At 41.7% G+C, this 20,894-nt stretch overlaps 1 protein-coding gene across 23 annotated transcripts in view; it reads left to right on the forward strand.

Annotated features, from left to right (window-relative positions):
* The first annotated feature begins 1,806 nt into the window (after positions 1-1,806).
* Positions 1,807-20,894, forward strand: part of EPB41L3 (erythrocyte membrane protein band 4.1 like 3) — a 119,574-nt gene continuing 100,486 nt past the window's right edge. For 16 of the 23 annotated variants that reach the window (XM_089517076.1, XM_089517082.1, XM_089517083.1 and 13 more), the window contains exon 1: positions 1,807-1,909. The gene's annotated coding sequence lies outside the window, so the exon portion shown is untranslated. Of the gene's footprint in view, positions 1,910-5,299; positions 5,404-20,894 lie in introns of those variants that run through there. The other 7 variants (XM_089517094.1, XM_089517086.1, XM_089517098.1 and 4 more) reach the window with 2 other exon arrangements.

The raw sequence follows: 20,894 nt of genomic DNA on the forward strand, positions 1-20,894 counted from the left end.
ACTTGAAGGCACTCAACACAGAGAAAGAGAGAGCAATAACAACAACAGCAGCAACAACAAGCAATTGTTTATTTATGCTAACATCTGCCCACAACAACAGCAACAACATCTGATTGTTTATTTATGTTAACACCTGCCAGTTTGTTCTGCATGGAGATAGGCACATAGCTGTGAGTTGCCACCTCCTTTCCAAGAGAATTCTCCTCCTCTCTCTTCATTTGGTATTATATTGATGGTAATACCAACACCTAATGGAACAAACTCTTCCACTAGGTGTGGAAGAGTAATTTATACTTTTCCTTGGTTTGAACAAAAAGTAATAAAAAGGATAAGAAAGTCTTTCTATAGTCAGTCTCCTTACCAGAGTGACAAACTGAAAGGAAAACTTCCTTTTCCTTTATTGACCTCTTTGTCAGGGCATTTACTTTTATTATTTTTCCCCACAGAAAGACCATTTCTATGTAGCGATTACCCCACAATATGGTCAAAATGCCTAAGATAACTGAATACTAAAGTTAGGATTGTCCATGCCATCATATTTCCAATTTCTTTCTATGGTTGTGAAAGCTGGATTGTGAAGAATGCCAATGCAACACATATCTGGCCCTACGAACTCTTGTTATATTAACTCTATTAACAACAAATATAATGCTTGCTGTGTGCCTCCAAGTCATTTTGACATATATTGACCCTGTCATTGGGTTTTTGTGGCAAGGTCTTTTTTCAGAGGGGATTTTCTATGCCCATCCTCTGAGGCTGAGAAAGTGTGACTTGCCCAAGGTCATCCAGTGGGATTTTAAGCTGGAGTGGGGAATTGAACTCTGATCTCCAGGGTCATCGTCCAACGCTCAGACCATTACACTATACTGGCTGTGTTAAATATAATACAATAGTGTTGATATTTTAGTTTTAACGTAAGGAATGAGGAGATATGTAATTTTAGTTATGTTTGTGTTATGCATTTATCTATGCGTTCTGTTGTAACCTGCCTTGATCCTTCTGGAAAGGCAGGATATAAATAAAATGTATTATTAGCATCATCATGATCATTATTATTGTTGTTGCTGTTGTTGTTGTTATGCTGAAATGGAGGAGATGTTTTGGAAAAGGAGGCCATCTGGTCACCCTGAGCTAAACAAACACTCTTAGCAATCTTCACGCATGCTTCTTAGCCCTCCTCCAAATGGAGGATCTTTGAGGCTCCCTCCTGGATGTAATGTTGAAATGGAGGACATGTTTTGGAAAAGGAGGACGCCTGGTCAGTCACAAAACACTCTTAGAAATGCCCATCCATGCTTCTTTGCCCTTTGGGGGATCCCTCCTGAGCAGGAGGCTGAAGTGGAGGACCAGGGCCTGGTCACCTTGAGGAGAGCAGAAAAGGAGGACATCATCATCATCATCATCTGGAGACCATGATGAGGCAGGCTATCATTGCTGCCAAGAGTTGCAGCAAAAAGCTTGGGACCAGAGACCCAGGCATCTCGCCCCCCCCCCTCTCTCTCTATATATATACAGTATATATACAATGTATCCTTGCTGCTGTTGCTGCCTCGCTCTCTCTCTCTCTCTCTACACACACACACACACACACACACACACACACACACACACACAGAGAGAGAGAGAGAGAGAGAGAGAGGGAGGGAGAGAATATCCTTTCCTCCTCCTTGAGCCCCCCTGGCCTACTTCTTTCCAGGAGGAGAAGGCAGAAGAGTGGCAGCAGGAGGCGGGGGATGCCTCCTCTTTGGGGGTCTGGCTTGGCGCCTGCCTCTGATTTGCTGAGTGCCTTCGTGGAGGCGGAGGAGGAGGAGGAGGAGGGCTGGTCCTTCTGGGCTGAGGCTGCAGATGCAGATGCTGCACGTCCCTCTGACGCTCCTGGCTTGAGCTCCGGCGCCTTTGGGGAACCAAGGTAGACCCAGACTTCTCCTCCTCCTCTTGCATGCCTCTATACATGGCTCTCTCTTTCCCGATCCTCCTCAAATGGGGCTGCATCCGCACTGGAGGGAGGATCCGGGTTGATCCCGCTTTTTTCTTGCCCTTCATCTTCCAGGAGCCATTTTTAAAGTCCCCAGTTGTGTGTCTCTCGCTCTCTGAGTCAGGGAATGGGGTGGCTCTACATCACTCTCTGCCAAAGAGAGGCCCGGGAGATTGATTAAAAGGGAGGAGTCACTGTCGCGCGATCGACCCGGGTTAAGTTCCACAGAGGATGCAGCAGCTGCTGCTGCTGTGGCTTGTCTCTTCTGAGGGGCTGGCCCTGGTGAGACTGAGGCCCTGAAATTAGGAAAAGGCTGGGGTTTGGGGCACTGTGCCTGGGCATCCTCCTTTTCCAGGACACCTGTCCTCCATACCCCAGAGGAGCCCCAAAGTGTCCTCCATGTTTGAAGGGGACCAGGCCTCCTCCATATTTCCTCTATTTCAGCCTTCAGTCCAGGAGGACAAAAGTGTCCCCCATTTAGACCAGGACCAGGGTGACCAGGTGTCCTCCTTTTCAAGGACACCTCCTATATTTCAACCTTCGGTCCAGGAGGAAGTCCCAAAGTGTCATCTATTTGGAGCAGGGTGACCAGGTATCCTCCTTTTCCAGGAATCCATCCTCCATTCCCGCCTTCTGCCCAGGAGGGATCCTACAATGTCCTCCATTTTGAGCAGGGCTAAGAAGCAGGGATTTCTCTTTCTAGTTTTGAGCTTCTGAGTGTTTGGGTGTCCTTATGAGGAAGGCTTTATCGTGTGTTGAACGTGCGATCGCCTCTGTCTGAATTGCTCCAGTAGTGGCTCTGCTCCAGCGCCTCCTGCTTGAAAGTGGATGGAAGCCAGAGCTGCTTGCTAAAGCCCAGCCAAGAGCAAACTGTCCAGAAGTAGACAGTCGGTCTTCCATATCCACAGAGTGATGCCCAAACTCTGGCCCTCCAGGTGTTTTGGACTTCAGCCTCTAGAAGCCTTTGCTCTGGCACCACAGCCAACTACAGTTCCCAGAATTCCATGGCTTGGAGCCAGGGCAGTTAAAGTGTCCAGCCACCTTATTTCTCTAGTCTGGATGCAGCCTTGGTCGTTGGTCTGGGATTCTGGGAGCCTGGAAAGCCAGAGTTTGGGAATCACTGAGTCTATAGCTTGGAAATATCTCAAAAAGATAAGCATTCCCAAAAAGCAAACCTTGGTTTTCATAGAACCATAGAGTTGGGAGTCCTCGGGGGTCATCCAGTCCAGCCCTCTGCCATGCAGGAATACCCAGTCAAAGCACTCCCAACAGGTGGCCACCCAGCCTCTGTTTAAAGACCTCCAAAAAAGGAGGTGCCACCATTCTCTCAGGCAGCCTATTCCACTGTCCAACACCTTACTACCAAGATGTTTTTCCTAATGTTGAGTTGGAATCTTTTTTCCTGTCATTTTATATAACTGACACCATTTCACTATGCCATTGAATGTCACAGGACTTTAGCATCCATGGATTTTGGTCCTGGAATCAAACCCCAGCAGATACCAAGGGCCCATTATATCCTTGAGTTCGGTCCCAACATTCCATTTGGTTCCCACCCTGTCCTCCCTACTCAACCCCAGCTTTGCCCTGAAATCCACTGGCTGAAAGAGAAGGTCACCTAAAGCCCAGTCAGCAAACAAACAAGCCCAGGTGGATCAAGAGCCACCTTTGCCCTTCCCGCCTGTCTAGCCTTCCTTCCCCCACCTTTGCCTGTCTGTATATTGGATGGAGGGGGGGGGGGCAGGTTGGCTTGGGGACACAGCCCTCCTGGTGGCCCTTCCAGGTGGCTCTTGAACAAGGATCCTCACCAGTCTCAGGCCTCTCCATCCGCCTTAGATGTTGGTACTTTTGGCCTTAGCTGGAGGACTCTCAGCCTCCTTTCCTGCAGGCGCCCAGCTATGGATGAAGAGAGTAGCCACCACAAGCGGCTATAAAGGGCCCATCCAAGGAAGGACCACTAAAGATCCACAGAAAGTAGGCTGGTTTCCACACACTTTAGCACCTTTCTTGTTCCTTGCTGGGAACAGTGAGGAGGAAGGAGAATGAAGTTTTTGGAGGTGGCGGTGGCACAGGGATGTAGTAACAAGAAGCAGCTATGGATGAAGAGAGCAGCCACCAGGAGAAGCTATAACGGAAGGACCACTAGGGACCCAAGGAAAGGAGGCTGGTTTCCTCCACCAAGCTCTTTCACCTTTTTTGTCCCTTGGTGGAGGGACAGTGAGGATGAAGGGGAATGAAATTTGAGCGGGGGGGGGGGGGATGCAGGGATGTAACATGAAGAAGAAGCTATGGATGAAGAGTACTGTCACCAGGAGCAGCTATAAAAGGACCACCCAAGGAAGACCCATCCATGGAAAGGAGAATGTTTTTCCCCACTCTCTTGTACCTTCTTTGTTCCTTGGTGAGGGGACAATGAGGATGAAGGGAAATGATTTTTTTGGGGGGGGGTATGGGGATGTACAGTAGTATGAAAAGGTTGCTTTGGTTTCTTAACCAAGACACCCCAAACTTCTCTCAACTTCAGCGGTGATGTCAGGGGGGGTTGTTCAAGTCAGGGGGGTCTCTTCAAGTTGTTTCCAACTTATGGCAACCCTAAGGCAAACTTATCGTGGGGTTTCCTATACCAGATTTATTTGGGGGAGGTTTGCCCTTGCCTTTCCTGCCAGGCTTAGAGAGTGTGACTTGTCCAAGGTGGGTTTCTTGGCTGAGCTGGGAATGAAACCCAGGTCTTCGGTGCTCAAACCACAGAGAGGGCCTGCTATAAGCTGAAGACATGGAGGTTCTTCATCGAGATCGCTGGTACTTTTGGCCTTAGCTGGAGGACCTCCAGCCTCCATACTATTGTCATTCCACCAAACCATCTCCATCCACCTTCCTTGGATGGGCCCTTTATAGCCGCTTGTGGTGGCTGCTCCCTTCCTGCAGCTGCCTTGTTGTTCTTTGGGATGCCCCCTCATCCATGGTGGTTGTGGTTGTGCTGGTTGTGGTTCTTCCCTCTGCTTTGCTACTTACCTGGGGGAGCGTTCCCTCCAGGTTGCCCTCTCTGTTGCCAAGTCTGCAAAGGCAGGCCTGTGGTTGTCAGGGGCTGCTGCCTGTGGTCTCCCCCTCCTTGCCTGCTTTCCCTGGGCTGCTGCTTGTGCCTCCTTCTTCCCTCCTTCTTCCCCCCCCCCCCACTTCTCCTCTCCCCAGCTCATGGCTTCTGCAATGCGGTGGGTGTGGTTATGTAGTAAATTGGAGACCTGGACCTCTGCAGTGGAAGCGCCCTGTCTCCTCCTCCTCCTCCTCCTCCTCCTCCCTTTGCCTGCCTTTCCAGTCCCAAGGTCCCCTGATGGCTGGATGGCTCTGGGCTGTGCAGAGGAGTCTAAAGTTGGGACAGACCAGGAGAGGCTCCGGCTGGGCAGAAGCAGCAAGATCGAGGGAAACAGCTGGTATTCATCAGGCATATAGGATGGGGAGGGGGGGGGGAAGGAGGAGAGAGGAGCCAGGCAAACTTACAAAGCCTTTGGAGGAAAGCAGGGACTCCTAAACCAGAGCAACAGAAGCACTACTTTTTCCCCCCTCCTGGTGTTGTCAGTGCGACTTTGAAAGAATGACTCAGTGCTTTGCTTGTCAAGGTTTATTGGATGCAGTGATTTCCGCAGTGATTTCTGTACACGTTTCATAGATCCTCTAGGTGCAAAAAGGAGTTTTATCCAGCCTATTGGTTGCACAGACAGAGAGACTGAGAAAGGATTTCAATGTTTTAGGAGAGGCTGTCCTGCTCCTACAAAACAGGAATGCCAAACACATTTTCAATGGTTTTTCTGTCACATCTGTATTTAGCCCTGTCTTGGGGTATGTATGTAGGTTCCTGTCTGACTTAAAAAATATGATCTGCAGACCTTGCATGGTAGACTGAGTTGGGTTATATTTTATAGTTATTAAAATTTTAGTGTGTGTGTGTGTGCATTTTAAAAAAGTGGCATACCGAGTGTCATTTTTGTAGTTTGTCTCATTGCTTCCTGTATCAAAAGTTTACACTTGACTTAATCTTGATGTAAGTTATAGTTGCATTTGGAGGACTAATACGTATGGTCTTTAATGTCATAGTTTGGTTGCAGCTCAAAGAGTATTTTTGTTCTGGAATGGTGCAGGGAGGGTTTGGCCATATCCCAGATCAGTTTCATAGTCAGTTGTTGTTTGAACCACTTTCTTAAAAGAATGAATGCAGAATTAATATTCATGTCTTCTGTTACTCAGCCTTAGTTGAAATCTCTGACAAGCATAGGATTGTAAATTAGTCTATTGGTTTTGTTCTTCTGAAATGTTGAATTTAACTGGTGTCATTTAAAGGCTAGTACAGTTTTACATGTATCACTTTGTACAATATTCTGTAGGTCTTCCATTAGTATTCAGCATAGTATAGAAACTTAGAAGTAAATAGTATCTCTTGTTAATCCACTCATCTCATAACTGTTAACTTCCATTCAGATTCAACTTCCTTTTAAATTTGGGAGTAGTAGGTGATATGTGTCTAGTGAAAATATAAACTCCTTTCAAATGAATGAGACTTACTCCCAAGGGTGTGTATGTGTGTATGCAACATATGTAAACTTAATATACCCTAAACTGTGAACTTTATAACCTCACTGAATGGAACCTAAAGCTCTAAAGTGGAAATAAAATTGATAAGTCAAAATATGGAGAGGCAGTATTGGTGACTGGAATGAAGACAGCGATGATGAGTCTGTTTTGTTAGCTTTTGCTTGCAAAGCTCAGTCATCAATTTACTTGTAACCTAGTGTGGCTATTATGGTAGTAGTGACAGTAGCAATAGGTTAGATAGAAGACAGCATCTTAAATACATTTTATGGGTGAAAAGTAAACATTTTGCAATATTTTTAATTATATTGATGATAGCACTGGTGTCACTTTGACTGGACTCATTTGTAAACCATTCCTGTATTAAGGGAAGTGTTGATGTGCAAAATTCGCTATTATTACATGCAGCGTTTGCCAAATTGGAGGATAACTTAGGGGATCTTAGTTGCTCTGTACTCTGAAGTTGTGGAGGGAGAGGGTGGAGACCATAGAAACAACTAGAATTGTAGCAATGAAGTCTTAAGTGCTCCTTTGGACATGACATCACTTTGGCTCAAGGAAGTTAGGGTGGGGCAGTGAGACAGACTGTCTGATCCATCTTTTTATCATAATACATAGTACGTGTTCAGTAAATGAGATATTTTGAAAGGTCAGCAACTAGAGATGAATTGGTATTTGTTTGTCCACAGCTGCACACAAAATTGAGGCGAAATACTGACAACTGATGAACATGATGTTAACTGTCACATTTTCTGGTAACCTTTTACCCATGTAGTTAATATTCTGAAAACTTTACTATTTGATAAAAAAATGTGATTAAACAGTTGGTTTACTCTCCCTGAAGAATATACTAGTAACAATGTTAAGTTGTGGGTTGTTTTGTTTTTTGTTTTGGTCTTGGTGTAAATGTAACTTTCTTATATCCATTCTGTAAAACTAAATTTAGAATGCAGTATTCCTTTAACAAAAAACGTTGATATTAGTATTCATATACAAACAGGGTACAGAGAAGCTGAAGCAAATAGACAGGAGGTTGCTTGCAGAGATCTTTCACAGGACAAAGCATTTTATATGATACTACATGGTTAATATGATTTGAAAAGCACCATTATGAGGAAGACATAGGAATATGGTTTGAAGTCAGTGCAGTTTAGAATTTTGATTGTATCACAACAGAAGTATTGTCAGAGTGATGTGTGTGGTAGCGATTAAGAATGATTTCTTAACACAAAATTACAGCTGTTTTGCAAATACATTGAAAACTTTGGTGTACTTCAATATTTTGTGCATAGGCACTGAAGCCACTGTACTAAGTATTACTATGGGGAAAGATACATCAGCTTCTTCATTTCTGAACAGTATTAACTGTGTAGAAGTTAAGCAAGATGCCATGACATTGCTCATTTATCAGTATTTCAAAATGGTATCCTAAGCCTTGAATAACTTTCTATTTGTAGCTAGACGTAAGCTATCTGTATTTCACTAGATTGTGTTGTTGTTTTAATGGTTTTATTTTACCAAAGGAAGACAAGCTGTAAATACAGTCAGAAAAGTATGTGGGGAGAGAGAAGAGGAGAAAAATTCCAAGTGAATTTCTTGACCTCAAGAAAAGGCTGCTTTTTTGTTTACTTGCTCCATACTAGATTTCAGCAGTTAATTAGAATTTTTAGCCATGTCTGTCATTTTAAAAAAGTATATTTTATTCACTTTTAAGATTGTAACAAAATCTATAGAACTTGCATACATGTGAATTATGGAATCATTTAAATGGATCTGATAGGCACTGAACATTGGTTTTAGTCTGTAGTCTTTGAGGTGGTGCTAGACCTTCATATTTGTAAAAGCTATAAAACTTAAAAGAACATGAAATCTTTTATTATGATAGTCAGCATAGTGCTTTTGTTATGTGAAGATAACCTTATCAGACATGTAGTGGCAAAAACTCTTTTTTCCCCCAGTGCTCTTGACATCTTAGAGAAAAAACAAAGAAAGCTGGAGGAAGAAATAGTCTGGTTCATCCGTATAGCTTTGGCAGCCGGAGTCCTGCAGGCTTGTTGTTCTAGGTCCTGCCATTACTAATGGTTGTCACTGTGAGCATTGGAGCAGAGGGCTCTTAGGAGAAAAGTGATGCACTAGTTGTCTGAGAAGCAAAAATTGGGTAATCTTTTGAAGGAATAGTATTATAAGTGCCTCCCTGTAATACAGTGTTTCATGCTTTCAGCAAACTTAGTTGGTTTATCATTTAATTTCAGAACTTTTCTCTATGCTGAGATGGGAATTGTGTGGCCCTTTATATCTTGTTGGACTGCATCTCCCAGTAGGCATAGCTAGTGGTGAGGAATGTTGTGAGTGACAGGCCAGCACATCTGGAGGGCAGTATGATTCCCACCCCTAGTTATACCAACAGAATCTAGTCCTGAACCGACTGGAATATTGAGATAAAAGGCATGTTAGAAAACCTCTGTGACTGATAATTAGAGCATAGCATGGCATCCATTCAACCTTCAGTGCACTGCATAATGTTTTGTTACACACTAAAGATCCCATCTGAAGGAAGGTGTAAGACAAATCTAAATCCATCACATACAGAATTACAGTGAGGTCTCCTAACTCACTATCCAACAAACAGAACATAGCATAGCTAACCATTTCTAGAAAAAAAATAGTTTTGAGTAGGATAGTGAAATGTTTGTCCCAGGTCTCACTGTCCCAATACCAATCCCTGAAGCGATCTTATCCTGTTCCTCCTTATTGTTGCTTTTTGTTTACCTGCCCTCTGCTAGTAAAACAAGCAGAGAGATAGAACAAGAAGATTCAATAGCCGGTCAGACTTGCTTTGTTTTCACCCTCCAAGGGGCTATGGAGAAGAGATCAGTCCCAAGGAGAAGGAGCAACACTGGTAAGGGCCAGAACAGGAAGGAAATTTCATTGATGGCATCTTGCCCAAACACCCCAACAAAATGCATGGCTTACAAATTTGACAGCCATAAATACTTATCAGACTGTTCTCCTGTAGCCAATCATAATTTTTTTTTAAAAAGTAAACAAATGTTGGAGATTCTTCCATCCTTTGTACGCTTTTCTTAGAATTAGCCCTGCTGAGTGCAATGCGATAGGATTACATTGTGAAGCTACATTCTTAAGCATGTTCACTATGTAGTGAAATAACTCAGTTGGACTTAAATTTACAAGTAAACCAGTTTGGGGTATCATCAGATCTATCATACCTCTTTGATAGGAATATAGTGGTAATTTGTAAGATAGGAGACAGGGTTCTTGTGAACTTCTTTTGCTCAGGCAGGTTTTGCTCTGTTGTCATTTTTGCACACAATGAAAGAACTGCCAGTAGACTAAAGCAAGCAAAATGTTTCTAAGTTGTGACTGGATTTTTATTTAAAAGCTTATTTTTAGTTTGGAGTAACTCTACTATTAATTTTTCTTTTGTAACCTTCTGAAACACTTTCTAAATGTTTCACAGAAGGGTGTTCCCCCCCCCCCCCATCACTGTGCTCGTAGTCTGAAGGTTTTACTCAAATATTGCAAAAATCTTGTGCAAATTGAAACTGAAGTACTAAAACAGTAATAAGAAGTAAGCTAGGTTGATTTTCAATTGACCTTCTTTCACAGTGCTGCTTAGATCTTAGATTTTATTGCACTTTTGGTTGAAAAAAACTGGATCAGCAGATAGCTGGAATTGGGGGGAAAGGAGGAATTAGATATGAGAGGCACTTGTGAATTCCATTTTTAAAAAACGATTTTCCTTGAACTATTAAGGATTATTGGTATTAGAAGAACAGCTCTGTATGACAGACCATGTGTCTCTGTCAGAAATCGTAGTCAGCTATAATGGAAGAAGAATTGCTCTGTTTTATCCCTGGGTCTTTAAGCTAAAATGTTAAGATACAACCGGTTTGCTTTGCTACACATAACACTGTGACTCATGTTATCATTTTAAAAGCTAGGAGAGGGGACACCAACACAGGGATATATAATGAGAATATGGATGTGAAAAAAATCTCTGGCTTATAAATAGTCTTCAAAGCCACAGCATCTCCTCAATCCTTAAGAAAGCTAAATATTTCATACCCATGACCTTGGTCTAGAGAGGGCAAATACTAATAGAAATCGAAGCGTTCACTATGCTGCCTCACCTTCTAAATTACCTCCTAGTGCAGTTTCCTCCACTCATCTCCCATGGTAGAAAACCTGACTTGGTTCTCATCACTGTTTACAACCAAGGCTTCCTTTTCTTAATTTTTCTTGACTCTCTCCTGCTTGTCTGTCCCATGTCACTTGTGCAGCATTGTCTACCTGAGGCATGGAATTACTATCCATCCATGATGCCCTGTCCCCATTCATTTCTGGAAAGCCACAGTTGTCGTCAGATGGATCAACACTGGTAGTAAGCCTAGTGCCCTCAGCTGCACACATTTTCTCACAATTAAGTAGGCACTGTAACAGTGCTTGAGGGTTTGTAGCGGGAGAGGGGAGGCTCTGACCTCATGGGGAAGATGTCTCAGTGTGACACATGAAAAACATCTAAAAGTTCCTAGTATGGGCCTGTGACACCATTAAAACTATGTTGGTCTTTGCTGAACCTTCCTCAGATGCTCAGCTGTACACCAGCCTGTTTCCTTCCTATACCATTACCCTTGCATTTTTGCTCAAAACAAACTTGGCTCAACAAACCCCACAAATGGTAGCCCAAGCAACACATCCATATCGACAAGCTGAAACAAATATAATAAGTTAAGACATGTTGGTCAGTGCTGTAGAGCCTACTTTTAATGTAGAGTCTTAATTTAGAACAGCTGTGATTGGAAAAATTCTGGTCACTCTGGCCTATGCAGCATTCCTTCTCATTATCTTTAGTACATAACAGCCCTCTCACCATTGGGAAGACTTCACCGGCCAGCACTACCGACAAATGGTTTGTTGCTGTTTTGTGCCTTCACGTCATTTCTGACTTATGATGACCATAAGGTTATATATTATAGAGTTTTCTTGGAAGATTTGTTCAAAAATAGGGTTTGCCTTTGTCTTCCTCTAAGGCTGTGAGAGAGTATGGTAGCCAAAGACAATTTCTTCTACGCAACGAGACAAACTTACCTGGACTTGTTTTGAGAGCTAGTATAGTGTAGTAGTTTAAACATTGGACTATGACTCTGGAGATCAGGATTCAAATCCCTGCTCATTCAGGAAACCCATTGGGGGACATTGGGCAAGTCGCACTCGCTCAGCCTAAGAGGAAGGTAAAGGTAAAGCTCCTAACTGTCATGTTTTATTCCCTCTCTTTTGCACAACATGGTAGCCTTTTGGCTGAAGAGTGGAGTATAAGTAAATAATAATAATACTGTAATAATAATATGTAACATTGGAGATTATCACACAGAAGGAAAGTTTCCTTCTCCCATGCTTAAATTGTGTTAATCGCGCATGCTCCTACATCTGTTTACTTCAGTGCCCTCTACTGGTTTGAATTTGCCATACCTGAGACCCCATAGGAATTGTTTACAGTGAGACCACGCCCTGTCAATTGATTCTGTCCAACTCTTTGCTCTTTTCTTATATTAGTACTTCTGTGTAACCCACTTTGATCTGCAAAGGAAAAGCGGGCTATAAATAAACAGTTTATTTATGTATTATTATTAATAATTAATTAATTCAAGAAATCTGAGACCTATTGTTTCTCTATACTGTTTCTCTCTATTCTGAGATTCCTGAAGTCTTCTACTCAAAATGTCAAGTACTCAAGTGCTCTTCTCCTTTAACACAACAGTGTCCTAGTGCATAATTCTACTTTCAGACATAGACTATTTTTGTAACTGACTTGCCCAACTTCAAAATCACTGTGCAAGGACCAAATTTTTGCCTGTATAAGCAGCTGAGATGTATTAAGAGGCAATCCAAAAGTAAGCAGAAAATATACTATCAGAATTTGAATAGTTTCCAAATGTATAAGTATTGTTGAATAGAAGGTTTTTTTGAAATAAAAAAGAGGCTGTGATCCAAAATACCCTATAAATACAGTACACAATAGTACCTGCCTTGAAGAGATCTACTATAAAAATAGAACATAGACAAAGGATAGATGGGGGGAGAGCTGAGTGAGGTACCTACTCAAGGTCATTCTGCATTGCAGGCCAAAATTAGAACTAATATTCTACTATTCCCAGGTCAGATCTTCATGTGAAAAAGAGATTTGTTACATTTACAGTATTACTCCATTGTTGTTCAGTACAATGTTTTGAAGAAATGTTTGTTAAAAAAACCCCAAACATAATGAGACATAAGAAATATTTTAATACAAATGGAAAAAATATAATTGAAAGTTATTGTTGTATTCATGCCTCTGTTTTCAAGGTATTAAGAAGGGCAAGAGTTAGGAGTTTATCCTGTTAATATCCTGGAAAAATCATGTAATTACACAAAACAATTTCACACAATGTTGCAAAAACCCACCATTAAAGTGGTCACAAAGAAGCATTAACACGCATCTTTTTACTTTTGGGATTTCAGCGCCAATGCATTTCCGATATCACTTTATTTGTACAATTGCGTGTGATAATCATTTGTGCAATTACTTGCCATTTTCGCTTTATTTGCAGGATGCTTTAAATGTGCTTTAATTGCTCTTTAATGCAAAAATTAGCCCCAGTGTGATAAACTCCTTAGAGAGATACAGATAGCTAAAGATGTGGCCTTGATAATGTATTGAAACAAGATTGTTATTTTACCTTAACCTAGAGAGTGTCTGAAGCAAAAGTATGATAGCAGTAGCAGATTGTATCAGTAATAGTATGAGAATAGTATGAGTAATAATATGAGAAAAGATAGCTATGGCCTTATTGTGTTTCATAGCCAAAGAGTTGATGTTTTAGTTAATGAGCTTAAAGACAATCAATTTGGAATTAACAGGAGATGTTGAACTTTCACACCAGCTGGCTTTGTTATTGTGTGCCTTCAAGTCATTTTTGACATGGTGACCCTAAGGTGAACCTTTCAAAGGTTTTTCTTGGCAAGATTTGTTCGAGGGGGGGGGGGGGTTGCCATTGCTATCCTCTGAGACTGAGAGAATGTGACCTGTCCAGGATCACCCAAAGTATTTTATGTCCAAGTGGGTATTCAAACCCTGTTTTTTAGAGTGATAGTCCAATGCTCAAACCACTGCACCACACTGTCTCTTACTAGCTGTCTTTTTCTAGCTAATAATTTCCTGGCTAATAATGAATGAGTTGCATGCTGATGTAAGAAAAATTCTGACTTAGTTCATCTCCCCAGGAGATGAGCAAAATCGACCAGAACCTTAAAGCTTAGCATGCTGTCTAAAGGATACTCAAAAGCCAAGCCAAAATCCATAAAACAAGAACAAATCCTTTCTTTCACTCCTTTCAATCCTCAGCTGTAAATGGAAGAACAAGCTAGGATACTTAATTTGGACAGTATACCAAGTTTTCAGTTTCTTGTTGTTTCAGTGATTGTAAAGCAGGAAGGAGCAAATCAAGAATGAACAGGCTGTCTGTACTAGCGTGCAGCTCATTCACAGCTACCCAGGATTGCAGAATTTTTATACAGTAATATTGTATGAACACAGCCAGCATGTTGATATAAGATATGTATTTACACATTTGATATTGCAGTAATATAAATGTATTCAAAATGGGGTGACAGGTGGCATGCTGTAGTGGTTTGAGTGTTGCTGTATGACTCTGGAGACCAGGATTCAAATTCCCACTTGGCCATGGAAACCCACTGGGTAACCTTGGACAGGTCACACTCCCTCAGCCTCAGAGGGTGGCAGTGGCAAACCTTCTCTGTAGAAATTGGCCTATTTGCAGGGGGTTGGACTGGATGGCCCTTGAGGTGGAAGAGATTCTAGCCCTATGATTCTGAATGGGACAGATATGACAACAATTAATAGGGGTTTTGAAGTTTGCTATTGTTGCAGATAATCTGTTCCCCAAGTAGACAATTAGTCTGCATTTGTATTATCTATCTATCTATCTATCTATCTATCTATCTTTGGTTGTCTATATTTGTGGAAATTTTGAATTCTGCTGCAAGATGCAGAAATTTCTGTATCTATTGCAAGATGTAGAAATTGATTTTTCATAGCCAAAATTCACTGTTGTTGTAAGTAGTATATTTTTTTATTCATTTGTCTCTGAAAATAGATACAAGCAAGCAATAGCAAGAGCCAGCAGTAATGAGGGCATATTCCACATGTGCCAAAAGTACGTGCTCGGCACATACTAGGGTTAGGAAGGGGCGTCCTTTCCAGATGCCCCTAACCCTAGTACGTGCCGAGCGCGTACAAAATGGAGGCACCCTATACACATGGGCGCCACCATTTTGACATTGCGGACACTTAGCGTCTGCACGTCGTGGCACGGAAATGACACCGCAAGTGCACCACTGGCACCTTGCGACGTTATTTCTGTGATGCAAAAAGAACCCGCTTTTCCGGGTTCTTTTTGCTGTGCCGGGGAACCACGCGGTTTGTCCGCTGTGGTTCCCTGGCACAGCAATCACAGGCGCCGGCAGAGCATCCTTTTTTGGCGCTCTGTAAAGCACTGAAGTTTTCTTTTTTTGGAAGAGGAGGATGGTTAACAGAGGCAATTATCTGCTGCATACCCTCAGATTGTTTCCTTATGACAATCCTAAGGCAAAACTATAATGGGTATCTTTTGGCAAGATTTATTTCAAGGAGGGTTGTCATTGCCTTCCTCTAAGGCTAAGAGGGTGTGACTTGTCCAAGGTCACTGGGTTTCTGTGGCCAAACAGGGATTCAGAGTCTGGTCTCCCCAAGTCCTTGTCCAATGCTTAAACCATTAAACCATGCTGGCTGTAGAGCGAAGTATCCTAGGCAAAAATCAAGAATTATTGTTGTCAAAAGGGATGAAATAATGCAAAGCATAAAGTCCTTTCTAAAGTGGGTAAATAGGAAGGGGAGACATTAACAGCCAAGCATTCCCTAGTGGACTATGCAACTGTTTCCCTAGGGATCTAGTGAAAAATCCCATCACTTGAATCATTTACAAGTTGACTAGACACAAGTATTCAACAGCACAATAGAGAATGCCAGTTTACTGTGTTGGAGGATGGACAAGATGACCTAATTTTTCTCCCCTCTGGTTTTATGATTTATTAAAGAGTTTTGCAGCCTCTTTGCTATGGGCTGACTAAATGGAATTTGAAACATGGCAATTATAAGGGCCTTTTAGTTTGGTGCCAGCACATTTCTGGTTTTGATCACTTTGCTGTAGCAGCACTGTGAACAATGCAAATAATTCTTTCCACTATACCAGAATTAAGTGTTTAGTTATAGCAAATTAGGGTTCATAGTTCTTTTTGAGCTAATGTGGTTTAGAACCTGTATGTAGGTCACCAAATCTATTTTGCTGAAATGTATGAGAATAAACCATAGTTAATTTGATTAAGATCATGGTAAGTCACAATAGATGACTTAGATAAGAGTGAACAATTCATATGAAAGGGCCAAATGCAATTATTACTTTCAGAGAGAGTACATCCACTGAATTAATGAGGCCTAAGTGTTGAGATCTAACGTGGTGTGGTGGTTGAATGTTGGGACTACAACTCTTGGGACCAGGTTTTGAATCTTTGCTCAGCCATGGAAACCCACTGAGTGACCTTGGGCAAGTCACATTCTGTCAGCCTCAGAAGAAGGCAAAGACAAACCCCCTCTGAACAAATCTTTCCAAGAAAATGGTGTGATGGGTTTGCTTTAGGGTTGTTGTTGTAAGTCATTAATGACTTGAAGGCAGACAACAACAACTATCAAGTGTTGATATTAAATGTCTAGTTTAGTTGGGGCTAACAATTGTATTTAGCACAAAAGATTTATGTGGTTAAGTCAGAGTTTTGCAGCTTCAGTGCACAGACTTTGTATATGTTTTCATTTATATTTTTCCAAAGAAAGGTGACAATCTTATTGTAGCATCTGGGTTTGGTTTTGCAATGTCATTTTGAGTGTACCATAAAAGGAGTATATACACTAGTGGTGCAGACAACCTGCCGCCCTACAGATGTGTTTTTGAAAGAAATGTCAGGTTCTCTTTATCATTTTCTTTACTCTCTCTTTCTGATTAACATATTCCCAATGGAAGTGCTTTTATATCTATGTCTATTTCTGTTTGGTAGTTAGTCCCACTGCAATGCAGTTTACAATAATAATTTAAGTACATTGAAAATTTTTAAAAAGAAAGAAAGAAAAAAGCGGCAGGCCAAGAGATAGGATCATGCTCCACATTCCAATCATCCAGTTTTGTCTCTCAGTAGGAATTCCTGCTTGCCCCAATTGCTTAGCATAAATAAGATAACTTGGGATAGATAAGATAAAATGAGACAAGACTGGCTTGGTTTCCTCTCTGTCTACACCTTTTGAATTTGAGCTAATCATCACAAACAGACTTAAAAGCTGGACATTATCACCTCACATGGCAGGGCCTGAATGCAGCCAAGCAAGCAAACATGAAGTGCTCTGCTGGTGGCGATATCATTCCTGTTCTAAAAATAGTGGCGTAGTTGCGCTTTCTTACTATACCACTTTGTGCTTTAAGTGAAGAGGGGAGATGTTCTCTGTGCAAGACAGATTTGTGCTAGCAGCAGAAAAGCTAGGACAAAGTGTTAGCATTCTTATCGGCATTGGGGAAAGACGTTGAAAGGTTTCAAAAGCTATTGCTCTGTTTGTTTCACATGGATCCAAGACACAAATAAACAAACTGAAATATGCTGTTAATGTTGATTGTACGTTATAACTCCAGTGGAAGTGCTTCCATTTTAACTTCTCTATCCATATATATTACTGCAAAACAAAACAAATAATGTTAAATATTTCATCCACACAGATAATTCAAAATAGCATGAAAATTTAAATAACTGTAAAGAAAAGGATTTCTGCACATGCTGCACATAGTTGCCATGTTACTTGTGTAAGGTTAAAGGCCAGTTTTGGTTTTGACAGAATGATGACTGTCTGAAGCCTCCTTGAGTTTCCACTTCGGGGCATTATCATGACTGGTTATGCCAACATGCAACATTACTGCAGCCAAAAATCCTACCTTTGGAGGGAGCATGTAAATACTCTGTCACACAGACCCATTTTAAATCAAAACCTCCCACCCCAGTAACTTCCCATAAAGAACAAAGATAACAATATCTAATGATATTAATTTTTAGATTCCAATTCTGCATTAGAAACAAGCCAAGCCAGTTTGGATGTCTCTAGATTCTGTAAATAAACAATCAGATTCTGTATTATTGCAGTTGCGTTACTGCCTCCACCTTCACTTTATACAGTATATTGATTATATTAAAGTATTTGTCCATTACTTCCCTGCCTAACCTGGTTCCCAAAGTGGTGTATAGCAAGAGATTTCTTTACAAACCTTTAGAAATACAAAAAGAAAAAAATCTTTACAAGCCATTTTCAAAAGCCAGTTTGAAACAATTTTTTCAAAAGGTCAGTCTTAAAACCAGGTGGAATAATACCACTGTAATCTGTTTACTGAAAGCTGAAGAGAGATGCAAGTTCTTTGTGTGAAAGTTCCACATTTGATGCCCTGTTGTCTCTTTGAAACTTTTATAGTATAGAATGAAATATAGTTGCAAAGAATGAAATGGTGAACACAGCCTACTGTCTTAAACCATCAAAATAAATTATCTGTGTTTAAGGACAGATTGACAGGAGGAAGACCAAAGTAAGTGCTATGTCAGGGGTAGGCAACCTGCAGCCCGCGGGCCGGATGCGGCCCGGCAAGGCCTTGGGACCGCCCCCTGCCTGGTCCTGCCACTGATTGCCGCCGGAGCCTTTGGCCTCTCGCGTGAGGGCGTGGGGCCTTTGACCTATCAGGAGGAGGCGGGCAAGGGAGGGCAAGCGGCGGGCAAGGGGGACAGTTGTCTATAGAAGCCTCAGAAATATGCATTTATATTAACATTTTTCTAAAAATCAGCAAATTTTTTCACGTGTCCTCCATTTTTTAAAAAAAGTGCCCTCCATTTGAAAATTTTGTCCTACATTTGTCCCAGTTTATTTATTTATTTCATTTTTTTAAAATTAATTATTTATTTTTTGGCTTCGGCCCCTCAGTTGTCTGAGGGACAGCAACCCGGCCCCCGGCTCAAAAAGGTTGCCTACCCCTGTGCTATGTTTTGCTGTTCCCAGCAAATGATACCTTCCTGAAGACTTCAGAAGTGGACTTCATTCTTAGCATTCATCTTCTAAGTGTCAGGAAGAAGCAACTTGAAGGGAAATGTGCAGTTATTCCTGATTGAAGCTACTCCTGAATCTCTTTCAAGGCACAGACCTGGGGTAGTAGGGTGTTTATAACTGAGCAGACTGTAAATTTGTGAAAGTGGAATGATGATGTTGAGATGAATTTTCTTAACTATTTGTTAGAAAGTGTTGGATGTTAGGGGTTTGATGTTAAAACATGATTCTGTTATAAGTGTGTTGGGAAATGCAGCTCTGTTCGTCATACTCTCTTGTGAACTACATATACTCATGTATAAGTTGACTGTCAATGAACTAAAAAAATTCCAGCAGGCATAACTGTTTGTACTCACCTTAGAGACTGAATGGACGAGGAGGCAACTACAGTAAATGGTGTGTGGGGGGGGCAGATGATCAAGCAAGGGTGAGTCTAAGGAAATACATGTCAAAAAGGATGTTAGGGCAAGGGTTAAGGTACAGTATTAACTCTTATCGGAAAAGGAAGCATCCCCTTCTCTGAGTAGAGTAGTGAAAAGTGAGAGCTTAGTCCATCCCAGGAGCACCTAAAAGAGCACCAAACACCTCTACTCTCTCTGAGCTCCTTTGAGGGGAAGTGCCAAAGAGCTGCTGCCACTGCTGCTATTGTCTTGACCAGGTATTCAAAAGGGACAGAAGTAGCACCAAGACAGAGAGAGTAGAGGAGGGTCGATGCTTATTTTAGATCAGGCCTGCACAACCTGTGGCTTGGGGGCCGCATGCTGCCTGCTAAAAGATTTTGGACAGCCTATGAAGATGTGGATCAACTTGAAGGCTCCTCTGCTGCTCAACTTTCTCCTGAGAAGAGGGCCATGTGAAGGAGGAGAAAGAAGGGTGGACACGTGCCCTACAAAATTCCTCTGCTGCAAGGAGAAGGCCAGGTAGCAGATGAGAGAACAGGTAATCACTTGCCCTGCAAGCCTCTTCAACCATCTAATTTTTTCCTGAGGAAAAGGCCTGGTGATGGCGGTGGAGGTGGCAGCGGCGGCAGTGGAAGATGGGCGAATACTCACCCTGCAAAGTTCTTCCGCTGCTTGGCTTTCTCCCGAGGAGAAGGTCAAGTGGAGGAGGACAGGCAGACACTCACCCTGCAAGGGTCCTCCTCCAACTGACTTTCTCCTGAGGGCAGTGGACAATTAATTAATATTTAATTAAAACCTATCTGCGGCCCAAAGAAGTTTAGCCTATTTTATTTTTGGCCCCTTCCTACTCCCAAATTGTGCAGGTCTGTTTTAGATTCTCTGAGGAAGGACTAAACTCTCACCCTTCATCACTCTACTCAAAAAAGGGATGGTTCTTTTCTTGGATAAGAGTTAAAGTATAGTATTTACCTTGACAGTACTTACCAAGTTTTTGGGGTCTTTTTTTTTTTTTACTACAATCTCTAGATTTATACACGGTAACCATAGTTTCTGTACTAGTTTGCTTTTATTTATGCAGTGTTGTGGTAGTAAGAATTGACCTCAGACATCACAGCAATGTTAATTATTCTAATCGCTGCTGATACCAAATGAAGCCCTGAGTTGCTGGACTATTAAGATGTGTTAAGCCAGTCTGCATGCATCACCAGCAATTTGTATGGTATGGTAGGGGTCACTGGGAGGTACAGTATAGGGACACAGAAATATTACAAGATGGAATGGCGGGGAGAAGCTTGTATATGAATGTAGTGAAGGGAATGTTGTAAGTTTGACATTTTAGGTCTTAACAAAGCAATCTGCTCTTCTTTTGTGAGCTATGTATTCAGTGTCAATGATGCCAAGTTGGATGGTATGATGGTCTGGTTCAGTATGTGCCAGATGCTAAAATGTATTTTGAGTATTTTTAAACAGTGCTTGAAAATGTTACTTCCTTGATTACCATTCCCAGAATCCCCCAGTTGCAAGGCTATTGACAATGAGTAAGGTTTTTTTATTAATATATGTGGGAATATATGTGTGTGCAGATATATATATATATATAACACACACACACACGGCTGTGAAATAAACTGGATGAAGTGGACTTAAGTCCATGCAAGCATATGCTAGAAATTTCTTTTTCTCAGTCTCAAAGATTCTACAGGAT

The sequence above is a fragment of the Sceloporus occidentalis genome, unplaced genomic scaffold, assembly GCF_023333645.1.
Source record: "Sceloporus occidentalis isolate IW3139 unplaced genomic scaffold, rSceOcc1.0.p SCAF_3, whole genome shotgun sequence".
NCBI lineage: Eukaryota > Metazoa > Chordata > Lepidosauria > Squamata > Phrynosomatidae > Sceloporus > Sceloporus occidentalis.